At 41.3% G+C, this 26490-nt stretch overlaps 1 pseudogene; it reads right to left on the bottom strand.

The window, feature by feature from the left end:
• Positions 1–2093: 2093 nt before the first annotated feature.
• Positions 2094–2713, bottom strand: LOC112400685 (glycine cleavage system H protein, mitochondrial-like; annotated as a pseudogene).
• Between the last annotated feature and the right edge of the window lie 23777 nt (positions 2714–26490).

Here is a 26490-nt window from a genome sequence, read left to right as displayed (position 1 = left end):
ACCACTAAAAGAAAAAAAAAGAAAAGAAAAAAAGAAAAGAGACCTCTTCTCTGAATACTGTGAACAGTTTTGGAAGTGGTACCAACTATTCATCTCTTCCGTTCTTCTGAGGACAGGATACTTTTAATATCTGGGAATTTTTTTTTTCTTGGGGACAGAGGTAGCTTGAGTCAGATGTGATATTTATGGCTAGTTTTGAACTATGCTTTGGCTCTAATGCTTTCATTTTTTCTGGGAGAATCAGAGGCTTACTGTTTGGTCTTAGGAGTTGCGTGAACCGTGGAGATGTGTAAGGGTAATCCTGTCTGTGATCAGGTTCAGACCAGTCATAGTAATCAGCACACTGCATACCCTGTCCCACCAGCTCCTGTCTGTCACACCAGAGCAGACCCTGATTGGTCCATCTCCTGCAAGGCTGTTACAAGGAAGCAAGAGCTGCTTGCTGGCATTGTTATTTCTTGCCAAGATGCAGTAGAAGGAATAGGGGCAACAATTATTTGTTCAACTGTTTTATCTTTTTGCTAGAAACAGGATTTTGATTTTAAGGGTTTGTTAGCCCTTAGGAATAAAAATATTCTTTTAGGTAGGTCTTGCTGAATAATACAGAGTTATATTTTGTTGATGATATTAAAATATACCAGATCTAAATATAGTCACTATGATTTTACTTCCAGCAGTATCTGCTACCTTCTCCCTGTCCTCAATCCTGGAGAGACTATCCTAACATAAGAGGCCGTCTTCTTTTATTTTTCGTCATTCTACACTTATTAAGAGATTATGGTTACAAAGGGAGCCTTAAGAATTCTCTTTCAAGTAGCAGAGCTGGGGTTTGAACTTGAGTGTAGCTAATGAAGTCCATGTTCTTAACCATTATCCACTTCTACCTCCCAGCAAAATGACTATTCTTTAGGCTTAGATTTTAGATTTAAAACTAGGAGTTGGAGCTTTTATTCACTGAATATTAGTAAAACCAAAACTGAACAACGTTATGTGAATATCTATGCTTATAAAACCTTTATGTAAATTTATGATCATAGTGACACACATACACATACACACACATATATGTCATATGCAGGGGTTCTATCCTGCCACTTCCTGCTAGGAATGTGTGTGTGTGTGTGTGTGTGTGTGTGTGTGTGTGTGTGTGTATGAATTAACACTTCACCTGGTGGAAGTTTTGGAAAACAATAACATTTTATTTGTAAAACTACAACTAGAAAGATTTGTTTAATGAATCAGAGATTGGTTTAAAGCTGAACATCTTTTTAGCATTTTTCTAAGTACACTTGATATGGAAGCAAGGGAACTTGTTTTTGTTGGAATCTCAAGATATGGGTTCTCATCTGGCAAAGTAGCCGACTGGCTGGATGACTTTGAGTGATCATCTTACCTTTATACAGGATAGTAAATTTTGAGAGTTAGATTAGAATGCTTCTAGAGTGACTTTGAGCTCTGAACATTCACACATTTGTGAAAATAATCATCTCTACCCTGAAACATATAAAGTTCTCTCTTTAACTGAAGAAACCTATTATGATATAAGCAAAAGTGAGGTTTAGTGACTTACTGCCGTAAAGGAGAATACCACACAGGCAACTTTGAAATGGCAGCACATTAGGGAAGTGATGTTGTTGTTTTTTTGTTTAAGAAGTTGAATATTTTATTAGTAAACTGTTTCTTATTTTCCTGCAAGGCTGTTGCTTCACTGTATAAAAATAGCACCAGCAAACACAGTATATTTTGCAAAATTAAGAGAGTAACGTTCTTCACTGGACACTGTACAACTAACAAACTTTTCTCCACTGCCATTTATTTCCAGTGGCAAGTTCATTGAGTATTTTGACCCAAATCCAGGGATGGCTGTAGGCAAGTTACAATATGATATACGGTTAAGATAATAATGTTATCCTTGAATTACATAATTTTCATAACTAGTTTTACCACAGATAATTTCAGGAATTCTGAGTATTATAACTGGAGACTAACCTAAAAATCACAGGCTGTTGTGAAAAAGATGCATAGTGTTTATGTGAAATCATTAGGAAGTTAAGGGGTATTTTCTTCAGGCAACATTGTTGCAAGTAGTTTCTTTTGCTAAAAGTTGCTTTTTAAAAATCTATCCACCACTAATTTAAGACAACTATACTAGATTAAGTTGTTTCAAACTAGTTTATTTAGGGGTTCCATTTTCACTCCTCAATAGATTTTATGTATTTCTCATATACTTTTTCACTCATTAGTTCATCTAGTTCTGAAGGGTTACTGAGTGTCATCTTGATCAGCCAACCATCTTCATAACAAAGTCTGTTGACAAGTTCTGGATTTTCTGCTAGAGCTTCATTAATTTCAGTTACTTCTCCTGATAGAGGAGAATAGAGTTCAACAGCAGCTTTCACACTTTCCAAAGCAACAAATTCCTCTTGTTTGTTCAATTTTTGTCCCAACTTCAGGCAGACTACAGTAAACAACACCTCCCAAAGCTTCCTGTGCAAAATTGCTGATTCCCACTGTTCCAACACCGTTTTCTGTTGTTACGCATTCATGTTTGTCTGAATTTACGACCCGACAGCAGAACGGGACCGGTGTGCAGCGCCCGGACGGCGCCCGCCCGCGGTCCCCAGGGCTGTGGCGGGCAGGGTGCGTTGGGCGCAGAGATGGCGCGCAGGCTGCAGAATGCAGCCTGCACGCTCCGCGCCACTTGCAGCGCCATGTTCGCAGTGGAAGTGATGTTTTTGATTGCATATGAGTTGGGGTTGGAAGTTCTTAGGGTAGAATATCAGAAGTGGGTGAATCTTTGAATTAATCGATTTCTGAAGGCAAGTGTTGATGTCAGTGAGGGAAGGTTGTAGACGAATAAGGGAGTGTTATGTGAATCACAAGATGGTCTTGCTTGTAATTGTATAGCTAACGGGCTCAGGTGTTCTAGTTCTCACCTACATACTGTATTAGTCTGGGTTCTCCAGAGAAAATGTGTGTGGTATATATTTTTATTATAAGGAACTGGCTCATGTGGTTATGGAGGCTCAGAAGTCCTAAGACCTGCAGGAGGCAAGCTCGAGACCCAGGAGAGCCAAAGGTATAAATTCCAGTCCTAGTCCGAGCCTGAAAACAGAAGACAGATACCCTCAGTCAGAGACAGCCAGAGAGAGAGAGAATTCTCCCTTATTGCTCTTTTTTGTTCTATTCAGGTCTCCAATTGGATGAGGCCCACCCCACCCCTCCCACATTGGGAGGGCAATCGGCTTTACTCAGACTACCAATGCAAATGTTAATCTCATACAGAAATACTCTCATAAACACACCCAGAATGTTTAATTGGATATCTGGGCACCTGTGGCCCAGTTAAGTTGACACATAAAACTAAGCATCACACACACCATTTTGTAATGAACTACACATTTCTCTGTGACTTTTTGGTGACATGAATTGTGACTTGCTAATAACTAACATTGCAACTATACAGTTGACCCTCCATATCTAGGGATGCATCCATTTATATAAGGGACTTGAGCATCTGCAGATTTTGGTATCTGTGGGGAGTAGGTAGCAGCTGTCCTGGAACCAAGCCCTCACAGATACCTAGGGATTACTGTATGTAGTAGGGGCTTAATACATGTTTATTAAAGAGTGAATGAACAAATGAATGAAAAGAAGTTGAAAGAAGGCTCTGGCGTAGCTTAGATTGGGGCTGGGTAAGTGTGGAGCTTGCTGGAGGTTGAGGTTTTGCCTTATAGCAATTTCATTTCATTATCTTTTAAGGAAGGGAGAACCTTTCAAAATTGCTCCATTTAGTGTTGCTTATTGGAATAAATGTGACATTCCAAAGTTGATATTCCTTAATAGCTGTGATTAGCATATCTGAATACTTCTCAGAATACTCTGAAGCATTTTTCTTTTGTTTGAAGTTTCGTTACAATTTCGACTGGTAGTTTGGAGAAGCCAGGCTAGAAGTTTTATTCTTATCCTTCTTGCTATTTGAAACATCATTGTATAAATGGATATCCCTGGCATGGGGTATCCTTTCTTCCAAGGACAAGAATCAGTTCAAAGTTCCTATAATTGAGAAGACACAATTTGAAGTACAGTTTATGATTTTACAAAATTCTGGTAGGCCCCATAAGGAAACAGATTCTACTCAAGATCTGCCCTTAAGCATAAATTGAGTTTAATTTGCTTGGCCAAGCTTTTCTTCATGCATACTACATAAGGAAACTTCAGCTCAGCTAGGACCTTTTCACAGTGCTCAATTAAAAGTCTGAATTAATAAAGCTGTCTTAATTGGTCTGACAGAACTAGCAATATGACCTCATCACCCAGCTACACCTTTTTGATCCTGGATTTAAATTTCCATAAAGGACAGAGAGGAACTAGCAAACTTGTTTTCTTAATAACATACCGCACTCACAGTTATCACATTCAGTGCCTCACCTCACAACTTTATCTACCAATCTAGAGTATGTTCTGGAGCTAGTTAAATTAACTTAGCTATCAAAATGCTAAGCTTGATAGCTCATTTATCTTTCTGTCTCACAACTCGACATTACAATGTGATGGTGATTGATCTTGCATCTTCCAGGTACCATATAGTATAAAAACTAAGAGAAGATTAATTAAAATCTGTCTTACCCAGACAGGTTTTTAAATAAGTTTTAGATTTACACTATATATCACCTGAAGCAGACAGAGATTCTAAGACCAGGAGCTCTGTAACACCAATTGGATTTTTCTTTTATGTAGAGTATATATGCAGTAGTCGTTCCTGATGACCATTATTATTCTTTCACGTGTGCTGCATACCAAAATGAGGCAGAAAAACCCTGCCACAAATGTCCTCTACCTGCCTCCGTCTCAACGTAGTGTAACGTATAGCACACACAGAAAATGTGTTGTTGCATAAGTATCTCACATGTACAGTCATCACTACTTAAAAATTTGTTCTGTATTTTTTTTCTATGAATTTGAAAGTTTGAGAAATTGTGAGTATGGAGGAAAGTGATGTCTAAACCCAGCACTGGGAAAGAGGAAAAACTCAATTTCTGTCTCACATTTAAGGGCGAATCTTTTAAGAATTGGTGAAAGGTATCTTAAAATAATAATAATTGTAGCTACCACTGAGAGAATTACTGTGTCACATAATTTATTTACATTATTTCCAATCTTTACAATAGTTTTAAAAGGGTAACTATTATTGTGCCCATTTTACAGATGAGGGAACCGATGTCCTAAAGTGTTAAGTTCCATCACCAAAGCCTAGTGGTTAGTAATCAGCAGAGTTGGGATTTACATTACAGGTGGGTGGTTTACTTGGCTCCAAAGGCACCTGAACCATGCTGCCTTCCACCTCCCTGGAGCAGCAAATACACTCATACAATTTTTATCTTAGGCTGGTCAGGCTGCTGCAGCAAAATATCAGAGACTGGGTAGCTTATAAACAAAGTTTTAAATTTATATCTCACAGTTCTGGAGGCTAGAAGTCCACGATCATGGTGCCAGCGTTGTTAGGGGAGGGTTCTCTTCTGGGCTGCATTCTTCTTGTTGTGTCCTCTCAAGGTGGAAGGGGCTAGGGATCTCTCTGGAGCCTCTTTTATAAGGGCACTAATCCCATTCATGAGGGCTCCACCCTCATGACCTAAGCACCTCCCAAAGGCCCCACCTCATCTTTGGGAGTTAGGATCTCAACATATGAATTTAGGGGGCGGCACAAACATTTGGACCATGGCCACACGATAGCGAATTTTTGAGAGCCAGTAGAATATTTGATTCATTGTAGGCTGCTCAAGCTTAAGCTCCCTTGTTTCTTCCATGGGATATGCTACATCTTCAAAGCAGCATCCCTCTGTAGTCAGCCAGGGAGTTCTTTATGGACTTTAGACCCCAAATTATTTAATAGTTTTAATAGGTGAAATTCTCTGGTTCTCATTCAAATGTTATAAGTTCCTTGACAAGAAAATAACCAAGCCCTATTTTTTTGACACTAAAAATGAATAGCTGAGCTGTCCTTACAAAGGATTAAACGTGCAGTCCTAAGATTCTTACATATGAACTGTAAAGGAAACACTATTAACACTATCGGTCATCCCTCTCCCTTACAATCGTAAGCACTCACCATATACCTGGAATGATTATACTGACAACAGCCATAGGTTTTCATTTTTCAATTTAAGCCTTCTTCTCTAATTTTTATCCAGAGGGAAAGCAAAGGAAAATAAAGTTTAATGAACACATAGTGAGTAGTAAGAAATGTTCCCTATGGCCTAATTAATGTCAAGTATCTAACTGAATTCATCAAACATCTACTGAGTATCTTCTGAACATCAGGCTCTGTGCTAGGCACTTTGATGAACACAAAAATTTTTAAGATGCAGTTCTTTTCCTGGAGGATCTCCCAGTCTAGTAGGAGAATATGATTATGTTGCAGGAAGGAGGCCCCATTCCAGGGCCTGAGAGTAGGCTCTTATCTAACACTCGGAAATGAATTGTCCGAGGAGACACGTGTGGACAAAGCAAGAGACTTTATTGGGAAGGGGCACTGGGATGGAGAGCAGCAGGGTAAGGGAACCCAGGAGGACTGCTCTGCCACATGGCTCACAGTCTCAGATTTTATTGTAATGGGGTTAGTTTCCAGGTTGTCTCCGGCCACTCCTCTTGCTTGTGCCCATATTTGGTGATTCAGGGTCCTTCCTGGTGGCACATGCATCTCTCAGCCAAGATGGATTCCAGCGTGATGGATTCTGGGAGGTTGGTCATCTCCTTCCTCTTTTGGCCCCTCCCAGAATTCTCCTGGTTAGTTTTCCATGGCAGCACCATGTTCTTTACCAGGACCTCCTGTGTGAGAAACTCAGGCAAGCAGTTGTTACCCTGCCTGACCGAGGCTGGTGGTTTCAGTCAAAGGTTCCCTAACAACCATGTCTGCACAAAAACAAATAGCTAAAATAATCACTCAAGGACATGATCTGTGAGAAAATGATTTTCTTCAGTAACCTGGACATTTGTCTCATTGGCTGATTCTCGAGTTAGAATTTGGATGAATATCCATTGGATAGTGAATCAATCCTGGCCCCTCCTCAGAGCAGGGTTTCACCTGAGGGACAGTGCTCGTCAATCGCCATGATGCAGCAGGGGAGAATGACAAATCGCAAGGTTTTTGTCTGGAGGTAGAAAAACAGTCCCTAAGTTCCCTGTATAGACAGAGGGATATGATAACATGTACAGTTTGGGAATCTTTGACCTTTGGGAGTTGAGTACAGTTCTAGCCCTCTGGGGTAGGCAGAATGCTAAAGATAATCCCCTGTCCCCACTCCCAAAAGACTTTTATCCCCTGGGTATTCAATCGAATACTAATCTAGATACTGCAGTGAAGGGATTTTGCAGATGTAATTAAATCCCCAAGTTAGCTAACCTCAAAATACAGAGATTATCTGGGTGGACCTTTATCAGACGAAACCTTAGAAAGTAGAAAGTTTTCTCTGGCTAGCAGCAGAAGAGGAAGTCAGAAAGATGTAAGCACCAGAGGGATTTGATGCACTGTTGCTGGCTTGAAGATGGGAGGGGCACGTGACAAGGAATGGAGGTGATCTTTAGAAGGTGTTAAAAGGCCTCTAGCTGACAACCAGCAAGAAAGTAGGGACCTCAGTACCACGATCACAAGGAACTGGATTCTGCCAACAGCAAGAATGAGATTGGAACTTGATTCTTTCCCTAGGTGGCTGTGTAAGAGCCCAGCCTGACTGATACCTCGATTTCAGTCTTGTGATGCCCTGAGCAGAGAACCCAGTGGAGTCTGCCTGCATTTTTGACGTACAGAGTTGTGAGCTAATAAATGAGTATGGTTTTTTTTTTTGTGTGTGTGGTATGCGGGCCTCTCACCGTTGCAGCCTCTCACGCTGCGGAGCACAGGCTCCGGACGCGCAGGCTCAGCGGCCATGGCTCACAGGCCCAGCCGCTCCGCGGCATGTGGGATCTTCCCGGACCGGGGCACGAACCCGCGTCCCCTGCATCGGCAGGTGGACTCTCAACCACTGCGCCACCAGGGAAGCCCAATGAGTATGATTTTAAACTGCTAAGTTTGTGGTCATTTGTTACATAGCAATAGAAAACTGATATGCCATTAAAACCCATGGGAGTTCTCTGTCCTAAGCCAAGGAGACTTCAGAGCCTCTACACTCATTTATTCTCTGATAAATGGGAAAATTGAAGCCTTGTTTTATATGATAGTCAACACAGAGTAAAAGAAAGATCCTAAACTTTGGGGTCTCACAACCTGGATTCAAGTCCTGGCTCAACCCCTCCCAGTCTTGTTGGCTGTATCTGCAAAATAGGCTAATCCTCTTTCATCGAGCAGGAACATCATGAAGATGAAATGAGATGATAATATGTGGAATATAGTAAGTGCTCAATAACAGTTATACGTAATGAGATTATTCAGTTTAATGGCTGACTTTCAGCATCTCTTTTTGAATTGTGTAGCTTTGTGGAGAATCTGGTCATCAAGATGCTGATAGCTAGAGACCTCCCTATCTTAACCTTCTCAGACATAACGGGAATAGGTGGCAAACGGTAACTTCTTTAAAATATCCCCCCAAAGCAGGAAAGGCAGTCCATTTCCCTGTTATTGAGGATACTTTGTGCAATTGATTTAATCTGGGTGTTTACTAGGTGCTGGATGGTCAGGATCTGGTATTGTTTCATTTTCTGAACTGAGGCCTGAGTTAGTTTCCCAGTGGGTGATGATAAGGTTTTATTAAATGTGTATTTAATTTTATGTGTATAAACATAAAATTTTATATTTATACACATATAAAGGAAAGAACTATTTCTTGAATTATCATAATCAGTGAGTGTCAGTAGAATGTATCTCAGCACAGTTTGAAAACTGAAGAAAAATATAGCAGGAGAATTTTTCTTTATCTCTACCCTGGAAATTCCCTAAGCAGTCAGTGGGCCTCAAAGTGCTGTCCCTAGAACTTGTTCAGAATGTCAAACTTGGGCTCGACCCCAGGCCTGCTGAGTTAGAAGTTTTGGAGGTAGGGCCCAGCAATCTGTGTTTTAAGTAGGCCTCTTTGTGATGCATCTCAGACTTAAGGGCCCCTGCCTTAAGAGATTGGGGTGACTCCTAGCATCTCCCAGAAATTTTAAGTGAAATTTTCTTGTGTGCAAAATGATGAACACAACCACAGAGAATTAATGAGAAATATAATGAATGATCCAGTTCTGTGAGAGACTGAACACAATCTGGGTTGATGTGCCTTCTAAATTTTGCATGTGTATTAAAATTTTGTAAAATAAATCACTGTGTAAATGTATCAGGAAACTAGTTTTTTAAAGGAAGAAAAAATTAGGTGGCAAATTCTTTTGTAAAGTTAAAACTCTGCTTTAACTGTTTTGTAAGCAGATTTTTAAGTACTGAATTTTCTTAGGAGAAGACAGATTGTATCTGGTAGTTTTATGCATTGGAAATGCTTCTGAAGAAATATTTGATTAGTTGACATGGGAGTCAGAATATGCTAGGTTGTAGAAAACTGAGAAAAATTGCCATTTTTACTGTAAATGCTTTTAAAATGGAATTTGATACTTTTTCTATAGTTTAATTTCCCAAGCTTTTTTCTCCTCCCTTGAAAAATGTGGTACAAAGAAGGGTGAAACAGAGTGGTTTACTGGCAAAAATGTGGTCCAGTGCATTTGGCTGTCCCACTTATCAGCTATGTGACCTTGGGCAAGTTCGTTACTCCTGGAGGTGGTCAGGTTGTGGCCAAGCTCTCCAGGCTAGTGTTTCTCAAACTGGAGAGCGCATCAGTATCACTTGGCGAGCTGGTTGGAACACAGATTGTCTGGGGATGGGGTCTGTAGCAGTGGCCCTTTGCTGGTGTCACTGCTTTAGCTAATAGTCCAATTTTAGGTTGGGCTGGGGAGACTGGCTGGTTGCTGTGTGTTCCATGACCCGCCTCTAGGAATATGGCAGGAGGACAAATCACCAACTGGCTTAAGGAGCCACTTACTAAGAAAATCCCTATGTTCAAGGGAGAGACTGTGCCTTTCTTATGAACAAAAGCAGGTGATACTAGGAGGTATCTCTGTAATACTTTGTCCTTCAAGGTTCTATGGATGGAATGCATGCACAGTAACCTTTCCAGCACTATTGCAGCACAAGAGGTTTGTGTCTTTAAACTATATATGAAATTGTTTCAACGAATCAATTGACAATAAAGCAACAGTTTCTTAAAAATGACATAAATCGTAATTTCCCATTTAAAATATTACTTTGAATTGGGAGATTCTAATTTATTGAAATTAAATTACCAAGGAAAAAGCAGAGAAGTAGAGTAAAGGTGTTTGCTCCAAGGTCAAAAGCAGGTTGGGTCATTAGGCATCCGTAATATAAAAACGTAAGCTCCTGTGACTAGGGTCCTAGCTGTGATCCCTTTCCTATCTCTCACAGTATAGTATCAGGTGTCCTAATAAGAAATTGTAATAGCTAACATTGAGTGCTCATTGTGTACCAGGCACTGGTCTAAGCACTTTCCATTTACCAGTACATTTGATCTTCATAACAACTCTTTGATGTAGATACTGGTCTTATTGCTGAGATGAGGAGGGTTGAGTTATTTGCCCAAGGTCAGGGAGTTGGTAAGTGACAGAGCCAGGGTTCAAACGCAGGGGGGCTTTCTTTTTTTGTGTGTGGTACGCGGGCCTCTCACTGTTGTGGCCTCTCCCGTTGCCGAGCACAGGCCCCAGGCATGCAGGCTCAGCAGTCATGGCTCACGGGCCCAGCCGCTCCGTGGCATGTGGGATCTTCCCGGACTTGGGCACAAACCCGCGTCCCCTGCATCGGTAGGTGGACTCTCAACCACTGCGCCACCAGGGAAGCCCAGGGGGTCTTTCTTGAGAGCCCACAGTCTAAAGCTTGTGCTGTATCAGCTCTTGTAGCAGAATGATTTCTGCTCTGGTTTTCAGTCATCCGTATCTCTGTGACTTGGCCAGATAGATCCTCTGTGTCCAGGAGACCAGAGCACTTCACATACAGCCCCTCCTACTGGCCTGTGCCACACACAGACCTTCCCATTGCTCTCCCGTTGACCACCTAACCATGCCCAGCATCTGGACTGCTCTTGCAACATTATGTTCTTTAATTGGCTTCTCCTTTTACCTTGGAACTTCCTTCCAACTTCTCTTGGGAAACTGTTTACCTCAAATCTGTGTGTGAACCAGGCCATCTGCCCCATGGGGTTCAGGGCAAATAAAATGGAGCCTTTATCTCCTGACTGTCTCTGAGACCCCTGGAGCCTTCTCACTTTACTCTCACCCTTGCTCTTATCCAGTCCATCACTTCACTGTCTACCAGCTTCTCTCTGTGGTCTTACCCCTGTTTCTATCTTCATGCTGGCCTTCTGGACTTGAAGATAAAAATCAGCTCCCCTCATTTGCCACTTAGTCCTTGGTAAAGACTTCATTTGAATATACTTACTGAATCTTCTCCTTCTGAGCCACTTCAGGGAAATATCCACACCAGACCCAGTTCTGGCCAACTGTGGTCCCATGCAGGGGTTGGGAATGAGACAGATATTTAGAGTCTCATTTAAACAAAGTTGTTAAAAACTTAACCTCACCTCCTTCCTTCCCAGGTACACGAGCATTTCAGTAGTGGCTCTGCCATGGTCCATTGGTTTATTTCAGGCAGAAAACAGGCTGCAGGAAGTTCAAGCTGGAGGCAGGTTTCCTTCAATTCACACCTATTCTAATATGCGTAAGGCATGGCTAAGGCTGACTCTTAATACATTCTTTTAATTAATGGAAAGTGGAAACAATCTAACATCACGATTTAAATGATGTTTTATTGAATTAATTTTTCCTGTAGGGATTCTCTGGCAGATGGAAGAGATCTGACCAAGCAGCAGCCTTTTCTGAAACCTTTCAAGTCAGGTGCTCACAAAACCTGGAAAAGGAAACCGATCGACAGATTACATCCAAAGTTCCAATCTCCTTTGTTTGTTCAGGTCATTCAGGATATCATTATCACGTTAATGGAATTTTCTTATTTCTACTTGCAGATCCTTCTGTGTGCACATTGTTTCGGATTTGAAAAGGAGGGGCAAGAAACCCTCCTTCATTTTCATCTTTGAAAGCTTAGCTCACATGCTTGAGATGTTGAGCCAATAGATTTATTGGCTATCATGAAAGAGATGCCTGTTACTTTTTCATTTCTCCTGCCTCTAATTCTTTGATTTCCATTTCTTTAATTCTTATTTTGTCAATTGATAACTTATCAATTATGTTATAACTTATCAAATAACTTATCAGTAACTTATCCATGTTCTGGTGTGAGGTGAAGCCAGAAGACCCTACAGGTCCCCGTAGTCAAAGTAAGATAGGAAGTGAAAGCTAAACCCTAAGAAAGGAAGTTGCAGAGTATTTGGGGTAACTCAGGCAAAAAAATATCTTTATTTTTAACTGTATTTAAGTGTGTGCCTTCTCACTCCATCAAAGTAGTTAAATTGACCGTAAGGATAGTCCCAGGTTCGCTGCAAAAGAACTTAATTCTTCATTTGATTTTACCGAGAGAGAACATTTTTATAGTGTTGTGATTCAGGGGTGATCATTTCATTCACAAATGATGTGTTTTAGGCAGTAAACAAATATTATTTTCCAGACCCCAGAGATAAGTTTAGGCAAGGCTCAAATCATCTGGTGCTAAATTTGGGGCCCAATTTCAAACAAGTTGGCAGTGTTTCTTTATGGTGCAATATGGCTGTGTATGAAGGTGGAAATTTTATCCTGTGCTAGCAATGATAAGTGGGAGCAACAGCCTTAACAAGAGTTGATCAAAGGTCCCAGTCAAATCCCATGTCTGCAGTCTTGGAAAATTACAGCTCATATAACAGATCTTATAGAAAATCTTTTCATTTCTATGAATTTCACTAAATCAGAGAATTTCCTTGCTACTCTATTTGGTTTCCTTCCTCTCATAAGTAATTACTTTTTATTTTAAGTGACAGAATCACTTTAATTTTGCATTTTTTCATCTTTATATAGACCTTGGCAAAGATGAATCTGTCCAGAATATTCTGGGTACTTGGCTCCCGTGTTTCAGATTGTAAATTGGATACAGCAGGCAGCTTGCCTTTCTTCTGCCTTCTAGGTTTATTTGAATGTAAAATTATATAACAAAACAGTGTTTTCCTTGCACTTCCTAGGTCCCTATCAAAGACAGAGAGAACAACCCTCCGAGTCGCTGTATATTCACCAGTGAACTCACCACTGCCCTGCTGGGGCTTAGGAAACCCTGATGCTCTGAGGAAGAAAGTCCATACAAAATTCATCCATGGCCAATTCCTCCTCTTGTCCATTTTCTTGATCTCCTCATATCTCTCCTCTCATAGCTTGCAATCTCTTTCCTCTTTTCATTCTTACTTGATCTCCTCTTTGCTTTTCCTTTTTCAAAGCCAGCTTTTTTCTGTATATTTTTCTTTCCCCTTTAGGTTAGTATTTCTTTTCTTTGCGCCCCAACTCCCATTGTCACGCCTCTGATTTGTTTACCCCTTTCTCTATTTTTTTCTTTTTTTTTTTTTTTTTTGCGGTACACGGGCCTCTCACTGTTGTGGCCTCTCCCGTTGCGGAGCACAGGCTGTGGATGCGCAGGCTCAGCGGCCATGGCTCCCAGGCCCAGCCGCTCTGCGGCATGTGGGATCCTCCCGGACAGGGGCACGAGCCCGTGTCCCCCGCATCGGGACTCTCAACCACTGCGCCACCAGGGAAGCCCTTACCCCTTTCTCTTAAAAAGGCACAGAGATGCTTCTACTAGTGTGGTCTGGAGTGAACTGGATTGATTTTGAAACTTCGGTTAAAATCAACTCCCATGCCCCCCGCACCGCCCCCCGCCCTCCCCAAAGGAGCAGATGAATCTGCTGCCATTTGACTAGTCTGTTTCTTTTGTGTGTGCACACTCATGTACTAAGGGTGTGTGTGTATGAAATAGGAAACAGAGGGAATGTATAATGAGATAACACCATATCCTTGGGGCACCAAATAAATGGGCCAGAGTCCTCAGCGTAGTCACTGGCCCTAGTATAATGTGTTTATTTTGCTCTTGGGGTGAATGGCAAGAGGAAAACCCTTCATCCTCTTCTCTGTACCTTCTCTACTTTAATTTTAATCTATCTTCTTGTTCCTAATCAAGCCATTGAGATGCTTCACTTAAAAGCATGGGCTGGGGCTTCCCTGGTGGCGCAGTGGTTGAGAGTCCGCCTGCCGATGCAGGGGACACGGGTTCGTGCCCCGGTCCGGGAAGATCCCACATGCCGCGGAGCGGCTGGGCCCGTGGGCCATGGCCGCTGAGCCTGCGCGTCTGGAGCCTGTGCTCTGCAACGGGAGAGGCCGCAACAGTGAGAGGCCCGCGTAACGCAAAAAGGAAAGAAAAAAAACATGGGCTGAGCCTTTGGGTGATGCCCCATTTTATACACACTCTTGAAAATGCTATAGGCAGAGAGTAACTGCCCTCCTTGGGCATCACGCTTAATGGCTTCACCCCTGAGGTGCTTTTTGCTTTGGGGAGGTGACCCAACCCTAGAGAAACCATCACTTTCCTTCCCTTTTCCCTGACACCCCAGTCTCTTTCACATACACATAGTTTCACTCTGTGTCCTTACAGAAGTTTAGAATTTGAAGGCAAAAATAGAGATAATTTAGAACTTCATTTTAGAAGTGAGGATATTGACTTATATAAAGGTGAAGTAATTTATTTAAGATCACTCAGGAAATTGGTAATAACTACAGGGACTATGTTTTCCAATCTAATACTGAGACTCAATCTGAAAATAACAATCATAATAGCAGCAACAACAATAATCACTGCTGTTAATTGATTATCTATAACTCCAGGCATTGTACAAGGTACATTGCATCTTATTTGGTCCTCCTAGCAACCCTCTGTGGGGTAGGTTATTATTTTTTATCCAAATTTTATGGATAAAGGAGGCTCAGACAGAAATCCACTTCATAAATAAAAACAGGGCAAAGCTAAGTTGTAAATCTGTTTCTCTAATTCCAAAACTTGTGCCCTACATAGTGGGGTACTAGAGCCATCTTGTTCATTTGGTTCATGGGAGCTGATTTTTTATCATCTCTTCCCAAATCAGTGTTCGGTGATATCACGTTAGTAGCTTGAAATCAGCCATGATAAAGTATTTACATCATGGAAATTGGCGAAGATAACAGACCAGGGCATGGTTTTTATTTGCTGGAGAGCTTAGAGTTGTTACCATTTACCAACACACCACTGCCTCTATGTATTTTTATAATATTGCCCTTTTGACAATGGAATGAGATTTTTTAAACATCATGACTCTCCTAGAAAATCTGGATCGTCTGATCACTGTCATGCTGGTGGAAAAACCTAAAATAAAATTCAGATGTCTACACACTTCTCACTCACAAAAAGTGCTCTTTTTGTCATCTCTTGCTGGAATTTTTTTTGTGTGGTAATCTTAAATCCACCAGCTGTGTGTTAGACAAGGAAGGAACAGAAACCCATTCAGTGCAATGTAAGCTGGTAAGAGAAAATCTACTGGGAAGATCCAGGGGCACTGGGGACATCCATCCCACAGAGGCCCACCGCAGGGAGTGTAGCCCCCTGTGGGAGTGGAAGGGCAGTCCCGAGCACCTTATCTCATTACTCCAGAACCTCCTGGGTTCCTGTCATTGCATGTCTCTCTACGTCCATGTCTGTAGACCAGTCTTTTCTGCTTTGGTGTGATGTAGCCAACACCCTGAATCATCTGGGTTCTCATTCCAGGCAGTCACAATTAGACTCTGTGTTTTTGATCCATTTCCCACCTTCCGGGAGAGAAACACTTCCCAGACCAACATGGGTCAGTTGTGTAATCAGCTCGGGCAGGTGAAAACAGAACATGTTATAAGCAAGGCTGTGGAAAGGCAGGTTTCTCTAAGGAAAGAAGACAGGAGCGAAGAGGAAAGGATACTCATCTTTAGCAGACTTGGGATGGGGAGGGTACAAAATAAGGAGGAAGAAAGACTATGCTGTAAGCAATCTGAGGGGAGAATCTGGGTTTTACACATTTCTAAGTATCTGATACATTGCCTCTCACTTGGCATTTAATAGGAAATAAGAGTTGAAAGGGAAGAAGTGGCACTCGTGGACAAGAATGTATTTCTCCAAACTGTAAAAAAGAAAGCCAAAAAACAAAACCCCAAAAACCTTTCAGTAGGAGAAACGAAGAGTAGAAAATAGTCTATAAACAAAACCATTCTAGTGGTCAGTATAGATTGTTACCAGTGAGATCTACCATGGATCCATCAAGGGGCTTATGGTGTCACTTCCAACATCCAAACGTGACCTTCCATTGGAGTCCAGTTCAACATGTCACATTTTCAAAGTCCCTCCCACATTGCTTTACCCCTTGCAAGGTTATGGCTAAAAGCAGAACCAGTGTAAAAATAATCATTTTGTGAAATTACATGCAAATAGAAGAAATCATACTCAAATGAAGGAAAATGGCCATGTTTTCCCTAGTCAATCTTTAGAAGACAGCCTTTAAAATAAGTGTTATACCATCCTTAACTTTTTTGGGGGTTAATGAGAAGCAAAATGTGTGCCCTCAGGATCAGGAGCTCTAGAGTCCAAATGATCAATGCAATTGGAAAAATTTCTTGGCCTGCATATTGGACTTAAAATCTCATAAGAAAGGATTTTATTTGTGCTGTTAGAATGTGAAGGCCTAAAGCCTTCACTTGTCCTGGAAACTACTGTGAAGATGAAAAATAATTGCACAAAAGCCAATCTAAATTTTTCAAGATCAGGAGGAATGATGGTTTAGTCTGAGGGTTTGAGTTTATTTTATCCTCTTTCAGTGTCTGAATTTATTATTAATACTTTATCTTTAAAACGCTATAGATATAATATAATCAACTGTTAATTTGGGGAGGACTGGTTATCCACACTGAGGTTTACTTGTAGCACATCTTGCTTTTTGCTTCCATGCAACGTAACCTTTTCTGCTTAAGCAGCTCCTCTAGTGACATCACCATCTCACTAAGTTTATTCTTACATGGAATTGCAGCCTGCTAGGAACTGGAGGAGGTATGTTCTGGTTGACTTGTTTTAAGATAAAATAATCAATTGCTCTTTCTAATTTCTCATTCCCTTTCTCTTCTTTTTTTCCCCACCTTTTCCTTGCCAGGTGTGAGACAGATGGTAATGCAGCAGAGAATAAATAAGGGCCCCTGTAATCCAGCTGGTGCTTTTCTCCTGTGGCACCTCTGGTGCTGCATTTACCCGGCTACTGAGGGGGGTCCAAGAGAACTGAGTGGCAGAGAAAGGTGGGGACATATACTGCACTGATTTTTTTTTCCCCCAGTGTGCACTGGAATGACCCTGCAAGGTGTTAAAATACTGAAATATATGTTAGTAGTTGTTGTTATATAGTCATTGGTTCAAGTCCCTTAGCAAATAACTGCTCCCCTCATCTACTGCTCTGGCTTCTAGTGTTCCAACTCTGGAGTCTCCTGGACCTCCTCACCACCTGTAGGATTGATACTTGGCACAGAAAGGGGTCTTAGGACTTCTTTTACTGCTTTTCAAAACCACTCTTATTATTTATTTATATATCCTATGTGCAACCCACCCTAGTCCATATATATTTTTAAAAATTAGTCAAAAGTATAACCTCAGTAATATGCATAGTTTAGTGAAATATCTCTGCCTAGACCCTGCCCAGATCATCTTCGTCTTGTGTTTTGATTCTGACTTGGTCATCATTTCAGTTCGGGCACTTTCCGTTGCAAGTGACAGAATACCTAATGCAAATGTATCTGCTTCACGTGATTAAACACCTACAAGGAAAGGATAAGGTGGGGCTTTTTAAAAAAATATTTATTTATTTATTTGGCTGCCTCAGGTCTTAGTTGCGGCACATGGGATCTTTGTTGCCACATCTTTTTAGTTGCAGCATGCAGGATCTTTAGTTGTGGCATGCGGGATCTAGTTCCCTGACCAGAGATCGAACTCCGGCCCCTTGCATTGGGAGTGCAGTGTCTTAGCTACTGGCCTGCCAGGGAAGTCCCTAAGGTGTGGCTTGATCCAAGGCTCACGTGGTATCACCAGGGCTTAGATTCTTTTTCTTGTTCTGGCCTCATTTCCTCAAGCCTGGCTTTGTAATGAGACCCTACCTGTTCTCAGGTTCACTACAGCAGCTCTCTCAGTCATCTCCAGAGAGAAAGGGACCAGGAAAATTCCTCTAATGTTCCCAGATTAATGTCTTAGAATTAATTGAGTCTTTTGGGCCCTCATTGACTTGCCCATCCCTGAACCAATCACTGTGGCTAAGGGAATGAGTATACTGATTGGCTTAACTTGGGTCACATGCTCCACTCCAGTATATGTGGTTGGAGTTGCTTTACTGAAAATATACAGACTGGGTCTGGGAGGCTGGATCGCCAAAGGAAGGGGATTCTCACGTGGTATCACCTGAGGGTGATAGATGCTGACAGGAATGTGTCCTACAGTCAAATCATTGATTCACTTCTTTATTCGGTATTATTTATATCTTATCTCCAAATGGACAGTTCTTTGTATGGGTAGGTTTACTCCAACTGTAGAGAATTTTCATTCTCTCATGACCACTTGGAATTTAGACCTTAATTGCAAAACTTCATAAACTACGTCTCTGTGTCCTTAATTTGCCACTATGCATGTGGCACAATGGCAGAGACCTTGTCTGACTGCTTCTCTGTTTTCTGCTCAGTAAATATTTACTGAGAAAAAATAAAGGTTTCTTCTTCTTTGGTGCACTGAGGTGTGCCTTTTGTTACCCTGGAATGCTGCTGCTGCCTGGGTCCTCTGTTTCTGGGCTGCACTGGGAGGTGGTGATAGGACGAGTTTTATAAACAGCCTCGATATTTGGTAGGAAGAACACAATTCCAGGAAGGGATAGTTGAAAAGCGTTCTCTTTAAGAGGAAATCACTGACTCTTTTACTTCCTGAATCTCAGATATAGCAGATATTCCTCTTTGTTGTAGTTCCTCTGGGGTCACTATTTAACTGCTCATCCCACTGACTGTGAGTTACTATCACCTGTGCTCTCAGATCCATTCGTAGAAGGAATAGCTTTGTAGTGGCACTGATGGTTTTCTGAACTTGAGGGCAGGAAGAAAATGGGACCTTGCACTTCTGAACCTATTGTCAGTAAATACCACTATATACAGGATTATATACAGGGTTTTCCTTGTCAGTCTTACTGTTTGATATGATTTTCTTCCATGTAGCAATCAGAGGGCAACAAAGGAGTACTAGACAAGGCTGGTGGTTTTCATCCATAGGCTGGGAATTCATGGAGGTTTCTTTGATTTCCGATTGTGCAGCCCCACAATTGTCAACCCCAGGATGAGCCGCCAGGTGGCAGACTCCAAGGTCTCTTTTCTTGATGAGCAGCATCCCTTACCTTCACATGGCACATCATGGTTCACAAGACACTCACACACTACTGTGCTAGCTCCTTTGACTTTATAACAGCCTTGTGAGGTAGACAGGGGCAGGGACTGTTATGCTCATTTTACCAACAAGTAAATTAAGATTCAGGCAGAAGTTACATGATTTGCTGGAACTCCTCAAGGGTGTGCAGAACTAGATCCAACTCAGATTTCTAGACTCGTAGCCTAGTAGCTTTTCCATGGCATCGAACTTGGGTGTCTTATTTCTAGAGTTGATTTCCTGAAAGAAGGGCCCTATTGACATTCTCTTCGTAGCCCTAATGGCATCACACCTAGCTGTCTATGCATCTATTACTGGGGTCTCAGCTGCCAAACTAGAATTGAAGCAGCAGGAAGGTTCACCAGGAGGTTCTCTTTTGCTTGGTCCCAGAGAAAACGCACTTACGGCTTCTGCATCATGTCCACCTGCAATTCAAAGCCTGGCCACTGGTCATCTTCCATGCCTGTCATAAGTGCTTTGTGCTCTTCCTTCCTCTCTTTGTGTGACTTTAGGCCAGTTTGAATGAGAGAGATGTGTGACAATGCATTCTTCTACCCTCCACCTAATGGGATGCCCAGCTTACTGACATCCAGGGAGACAAGTTGATTCATTTATTTTCAAATTTTTTACCTTACATGCAAGTGTTTAAAAAATACATTACTGAAAAAATTTTAAATTGTCTTTCTTTTTACTTATACATATTTGTTAGAGTTGTAATAAACATGCATGAATGTTTGTATGAGACATTTTCCATTTAATTTTATAAGCATTTTTATACATTTCTACAGAGTCAGCATTGAGCACCTCCTATATGCTAGGTGCTAATCTAGGCTGTTTTCTATGGTCTGTTCAGTCAATGGACTATGATTTACTCAATCATTTATCTATAGATATATGTCCCCCCCCCATTTTTCTACTATTATAAATAGATGTGCAATGAATATATTTGGGTATACAGCTTTTATTTTTTTTACACATTTTTCTTAGGATTAATTTCAATAAGTGAAATTACTGGGTCAAAGAGTATGAATATTTTTATGGTCATTAGTACTTATTGCTAAATTGCTTTTCAGAAAGGCTGTTTAAATTTACAGTGCTATCAGTATTGTAGGAAAATAACAATTTTACTGGACCCTCATCAGCACCTGATTTTATCATTTACAAAATGCTAAGGGCTTCCCTGGTGGCGCAGTGGTTGAGAGTCTGCCTGCCGATGCAGGGGACACGGGTTCATGCCCCGGTCCGGGAAGATCCCACATGCCGCGGAGCGGCTGGGCCCGTGAGCCATGGCCACTGAGCCTGCGCGTCCGGAGCCTGTGCTCCGCAATGGGAGAGGCCACAACAGTGAGAGGCCCGCGTACCGCAAAAAAAAAAAAAAAATGCTAAGAGGCCGAAAAATGATACTGTGATTTTTTTTTTAAACTTGTATTTTGTTGCTTAAATTGGGAAAGGTGAACATTTTTGCAAATTGTGTTTTCTAGTTTTATTTGAGAATTGTCTGTTTTATTAGGACAGTGGATTTATGAATTGTGTCACTGCAGGTCAAATAACCACAGCAGCCAAGTTCGTGAAGGGGACAAGCCCTCCCGTGTTACAATATTGGTTCCTTCCCTGTCCTTCCCCTGTTGTAGGCTAAAAGGACACTGACATTTGTTGCATCTATTTCCAGAAAGATGTCAGTGGTCACCTTTCCCTCTGCTCTGACAGCTGTGAAGGAGCCAGGAAGCCAGTGTGCAGGAACTGCTGCAGGAAAATCCCCGGAGTGGCAGGAAGTTCCCCTAATAGGGTGAAAATTAAGAAACAACTCTTGGCACAGCTTGTTTCCAGGCTACAGGTGTTACTTTCAGGCCTTAGCAATTATTCTCTTAGAATCAATTTGGTGGCTCTTTAAAAAATATTAGATTTGAACCTGAATGGGGTTAAAGCGAAAAGGATAAGAGCTTGGAAAATATTTAATTTTGTTTAATGAAGACATTATTCTCATCTTCCCCATTGAGTTGAAAAGGCAGTTCTTTGAAACTTTTTCTTGGTCTTTACTATTTTTGTGCAAAATCATCTCATTTTAGGTTATACATTTTGGGGCTTAGGTAGGCGGTAGACACCTGCACAAGGAAAGAACCAAAGCCTTTTTATTTGCAGAAAAAATATCGGGAACATCAAGCCACTGTTTGTCAGTGGTGTTTGGTGGTGGTCCTGGGGTTGGGAGGTGGAGTGGAAGATGCTGAATGGCTACTGCTTCAAAAGTTGAGGGGCAGGTGTGTTTGCATCCACCTGCTTCTGTGTCAGGAGTGCAGAGCCTGAGCCTCTTAATACTTTCTCTCCTCATCCCCCAATCACTTTCTTATATGTCTACCATTGTGACTTACAGAGAAAGGGCTCCTCAGTTGTGTCTATTTCATTTCCCTCTTTCTGCTTTGGGTAGGTCTTGGTTTGATTGATGGGAATCTGGCAGACACTGAAAAAATATTATTCTCTTGAATGGAAAATAGTCAATATTTATTTTTTTGTTGTATCATTTATTCTCTGCACCTTTTTGGCACATAATAACTGAGAAGTTAACAATGGAATCATCTTTCCTTTGGTTTCAAAGGATGTGACCTGTGTTTGGTTGCTAAAGGTATAGATATCTCATGGAAGATAGTTATCGTGGAAACTAGACAAGTGAACTCTTTGAGGCAGGTCTTGCCTTGCTTATGTCTGTGAGTCTTCATTCATGGCACAGAAGAGATACTCGGTACCTGGTTATTGAATTGAAGTCTGCACCTCGAAGGGCAACTTCTCTTTCATTCCCTGAAGCTTCACTCTGAGGATAAGTGGACAGTTATTAAGGTACTCAGTAGGCCTAATTTGATTTTAATAAATTCATAGAAATGCTGTCCATTCATAACATCATCAATTTCAGCCTTTAAAGAGATCTTGGAGTTCAGTTCCTCTAAACTTGCCTTCAGAACTGAGCTAAAAAGAGTCTCAAAATCTAGAAACAATGGGTAAAACGAATAAGGTGGGATTTAATAGGGATTCAGTCAACATTCTATGAAATTGTTTTGAATGTGTCCTGTGTGAAAAGCTAGTTGAGAATGAGTTTGCAACAGTACATAAGACTCAATCCTTGGTGTTGGTTTCTTAAGAAATAATAGGGGTAGGGCTTCTCCCCCGCCCCCAAAAAAAAAAAAAAAAAAAAAAAAAAAAAAAGAAATAATAGGGGTAGATATAGACTGGCTTCAATATTACAAAAGAAAAAGTTAATTATACTTATGTATTCATTTATTCATATACTCATTATATGATTCACTCACTGACAAAATCAGTTGAGCATATAATGTGACAGGCACAGTAGATAATGGAGAAGACCAGTAGAAAAGAACTGGGGACTTTAATCAACCAATGTGGCTTGAATGCTTCCAGTGGTGGGCTGCTCTTTACCTCCCAGAGTGAGCCATACATTTTAAAACAGCTCCCTAAAAATTCTTATTAAATATTAACTTTTATACACTGGTCCTAATTCTACCATATGAAAAACTATGGAAAAATTATAATTCCTTTTTACATTATAATCCTGCAAATAATTGTCTAGAGCCCCTGCTTATCTTTAAAAACTTAATTTGAACATCATCTCCTCTGTGAAGTCTCTGTGAAGCTCCCCAGGAATTGTTTCTTCTCCCTTATTACTACAGGCAAGTAGTTCTAAAACTTACTGTGTATTAGAACATCCTAGGGAATAATTAAAAATATAGGTTCTAGAGCTACACTCCAGTATATTAATGAAGCTCCCCAGAAAATCCTGAGGCAGGTGGTTCACAAGCTAACCTAAAGGTTAACTATTGTATAGAGGAGATGAACTTGCATTATGGGGCACCTACTGCGTGCTTTAGGGTGCCCTTGTTTGGTTATCATATCTATGCATTTTTATTGTTTGTAAACATCTCCATTATCACTTATTGAATTGTAATTTAACTATTTCATTATCTATCTACATTCCCCACATACTGGAAAGTTTTCATTCATTTTGGATATTCCCTAGGATTTACCACAGCGTGTTGTCCCTGATGGGGTCTCCATTAGTGACTGTCCAATGAATGAATGAGCGGAGGTCAGAAAAAACTTAACATGAACATTTGTACCACACTCTAAGGTAGGAAAACTAAACCAAGATTTTCAGAAAGGCTCCAGGTTATGCCTTCAATACTGCATCCAGGCCGAAGTGCTAGAGGGACTAGTGTATCACCCTAGGAGTTGAGGAGCTTAGCTAATACTCACAGCTTGGCCACCAAATCACTGCTGGGGCCCAAGCGTTCTCCTTTGTAAAGATAAGGTACTTGCCTATATAATCTGTTGGCTTCCTTCTAGCACTGCAGTGTGCTTACAGTTTCTGATGTGATATCAGCCCCTGGGCCAGGATAAAGGGGAGGATGATTGAGAGAAGCTCTTCGCAGGGTATTGGTAAGATACTGACCACTGTGTTTAGTGGTCTTATATTGCAGCTGGAGGATTGAAGTGTATTCAAAACCTCTTCTCTCTCCCCTTATTCAAGAAGAGGGAGTGAGAGGCGGAAGATGGATTGGTCAACTAAATCAGGTCCTTTTGAGATCTTTAGGTCTTCTTTTTCATCTGCTCGTCATCAGATCAATAAAGATTCACTAAAGATTTCATTGAAGGGACGGCGAGGCCCTTCATTTCAGAGACTTGCTTTGAGTGGTTTGAAATAGTTACCACCTAATGGCTCTACTATATTCCTGGAGCCCTGAGTGGCTGTTTAACATTCAAACTGCATGGAGCCAGTGAGAGCTCCCAACAGAGAAGAGAATTAACTGTTTAGTGTATTTTAATAAGTGAGTGAGCAAAGATCATGTGAATCGATTATCAATTTGGCTAACTTTCTTGCAGAGCTTGTGTAGAAGAATTAAATGCAAACAGACGGCATGTTTACCAAAGAGGAATACACCTTGAAGTGGGTATTAGGATTCTTGAATGTGATTTTTGTAATGCACTGGAGCTTTTTATCCCCTTTCCTTATTTCTCTCAAAAACATGTGTTGGAATTGAAGGTGGAAATCACTTTAAAAATCTGATTAGATACAGGACTAGCATACAAAGGACCTTTTCCTCTACTGGGTACATTTGAGACCATCCCAGTATCTTCTTGTTAGTCCAGAGGTTACTGCCAGAGTCCCCAACTCTAGGGATGCTTGAGGATGACACTAAGTTTGTACTGACACTGGGTGGGGTGCCTACCCTTAAGACTGGTCCTATTTATTCCATTGCACTTGCTTGAGGAAGATTGGCAAAGACATGGAACCAAAAAGCTGAATTGAACTAATTTTACCTCTGGGATGTTCACTGTTTGATAATAACTGGAAAAGAAAACTTAGAAGGAGCTTTGACTCTAGTTCTTCCCTCTTCTTTTATCTTCTCTGTCCTCATTCTTTGCTTGCTAACAGGGAAGTACAGCTGTTTATATATTCATGGCTGGTGAATATTGTTCCTCTGAGAAGGCAGCTTGGGGAGAGAGAGACACTGGACTTGTGAGAAAGGAAGGGACCAAACCCTTGGCCAACAAGTTTCCTGAACCGGCATCTTCCTCTGTTCCCCCTTTCTCCTTGGGGACGTGTCTGATGGCACCCGACACAGGTGTGTGTTATCCTGTCTACTTACTGCGGTTCTCTGAGCACAGTGCCAGGTACGTGGTAGCTACTGAGTCATTGCTGTTGAATGACTGAATGAGTAACCTCTTATGACTATGAAGTGATAGACATCCTTTTTCAAAAATTTTGACTGTTGGACCTTTCCAGGTATTCCTCAATTTCTGAGCTCTGCCGTCAAGTGTTAGCTTTCAAGTGACTGTGCAGTTGAATTTTAAAAGTCCAAAGATCTCATGTTTTATTTCATTATTACTGGGTCAAGTAAACTGGAAGACCAGAAGCTCACTGGGCTCAAGGAAGAGATGCTGATCTTAATAAAACATGAGAATTGAAGTGACAGTGACACTTTATATTTTCAAGATGTAAATATAGATCACCCAAAGCAGCCAATTCATAGTAAAGTGATGAAAGATCAAAGAGGAGTTTGGAAAAAGAAGGGAGAACTGTTGTATTTTTACTGATTAGTGAAGTACTAGAGGTCCCATGCAGGGCTGGCTCTGGCTGGTGGAAAGGGTCAGGGTTCGGCGTCCTTGACGGTTGTGAGGGCATCCTCTGGTGCTGCTGGGGCCCCTCCCCTCAGGTCTCCCAGGTTGTCACACTAAGACCTGGAGGCTTGGCTCCCATTTCCTGGCTCTTTCCCACCCCACATGTCATACTCACCAGACTTGTGCCTGCCTGATCAGGGCTTGCTTGGTTGACCAAATTGCTTATATTTGATGAATTAAACTGTAGTAAGACCTGAAGGTTTGGTATTTTACTTTCTAGGGTTATTTGCACTTTAACTGGGCATGCATGGACTCTTGGTTTAGCTCAAGGAAATAAACTATTGATGCTTGAATTTCCAACCAGGCAAGTAGGTGAGGTAGATATTTTTCTCAGGTTTATGTTCTGGTGTCAGCCCTCAAATCATGTGACTGGACATAGCACATTTCTTTGCCTTCCTCTTTTCTCTTCTGCTGCTTCTTCTGTATCCTTTCCTTCTTCTTCCTCCTTCTATTCCCTTTTTTCTTCAAATTCTTCTTCTTAAAGATCTGGGTAGACCCTGGAGTCAGAAGCTATACTCAGTATTGCCTTGTGGTTAAAGGAAAAGCTTTCAGAGTGGCCTTGGTCTTAGAACTAGACTGGAAAATGGTGGTAGTTGTGAGCAAGTTGGCAGAAAGGAACTCTGAGACTGAATGCTTTGGGCTTTGGATGTGGCTCTTCTACATTGCCGCCTCCTTTGGGAGGTAAGTTGAAAATGCCCTTGGAGTTTGCTGCTTCCTAACATGGAGGGTTATTATGTGGGAGATTTGGGTCACTGTGTCTCTCCTCTGTGGAAGACAGAATCAGAAGAATAAGGTTAAGTGCAGCAGTAGACATAAGATTAGCATAG

Source organism: Neophocaena asiaeorientalis, unplaced genomic scaffold (assembly GCF_003031525.2).
Source record: "Neophocaena asiaeorientalis asiaeorientalis breed wild unplaced genomic scaffold, Neophocaena_asiaeorientalis_V1.1 scaffold153, whole genome shotgun sequence".
Classification (NCBI taxonomy): Eukaryota; Metazoa; Chordata; class Mammalia; order Artiodactyla; family Phocoenidae; genus Neophocaena; species Neophocaena asiaeorientalis.
Note: the sequence above shows the minus strand (reverse complement) of the source record. Positions and strands in the feature narration are given on the sequence as shown.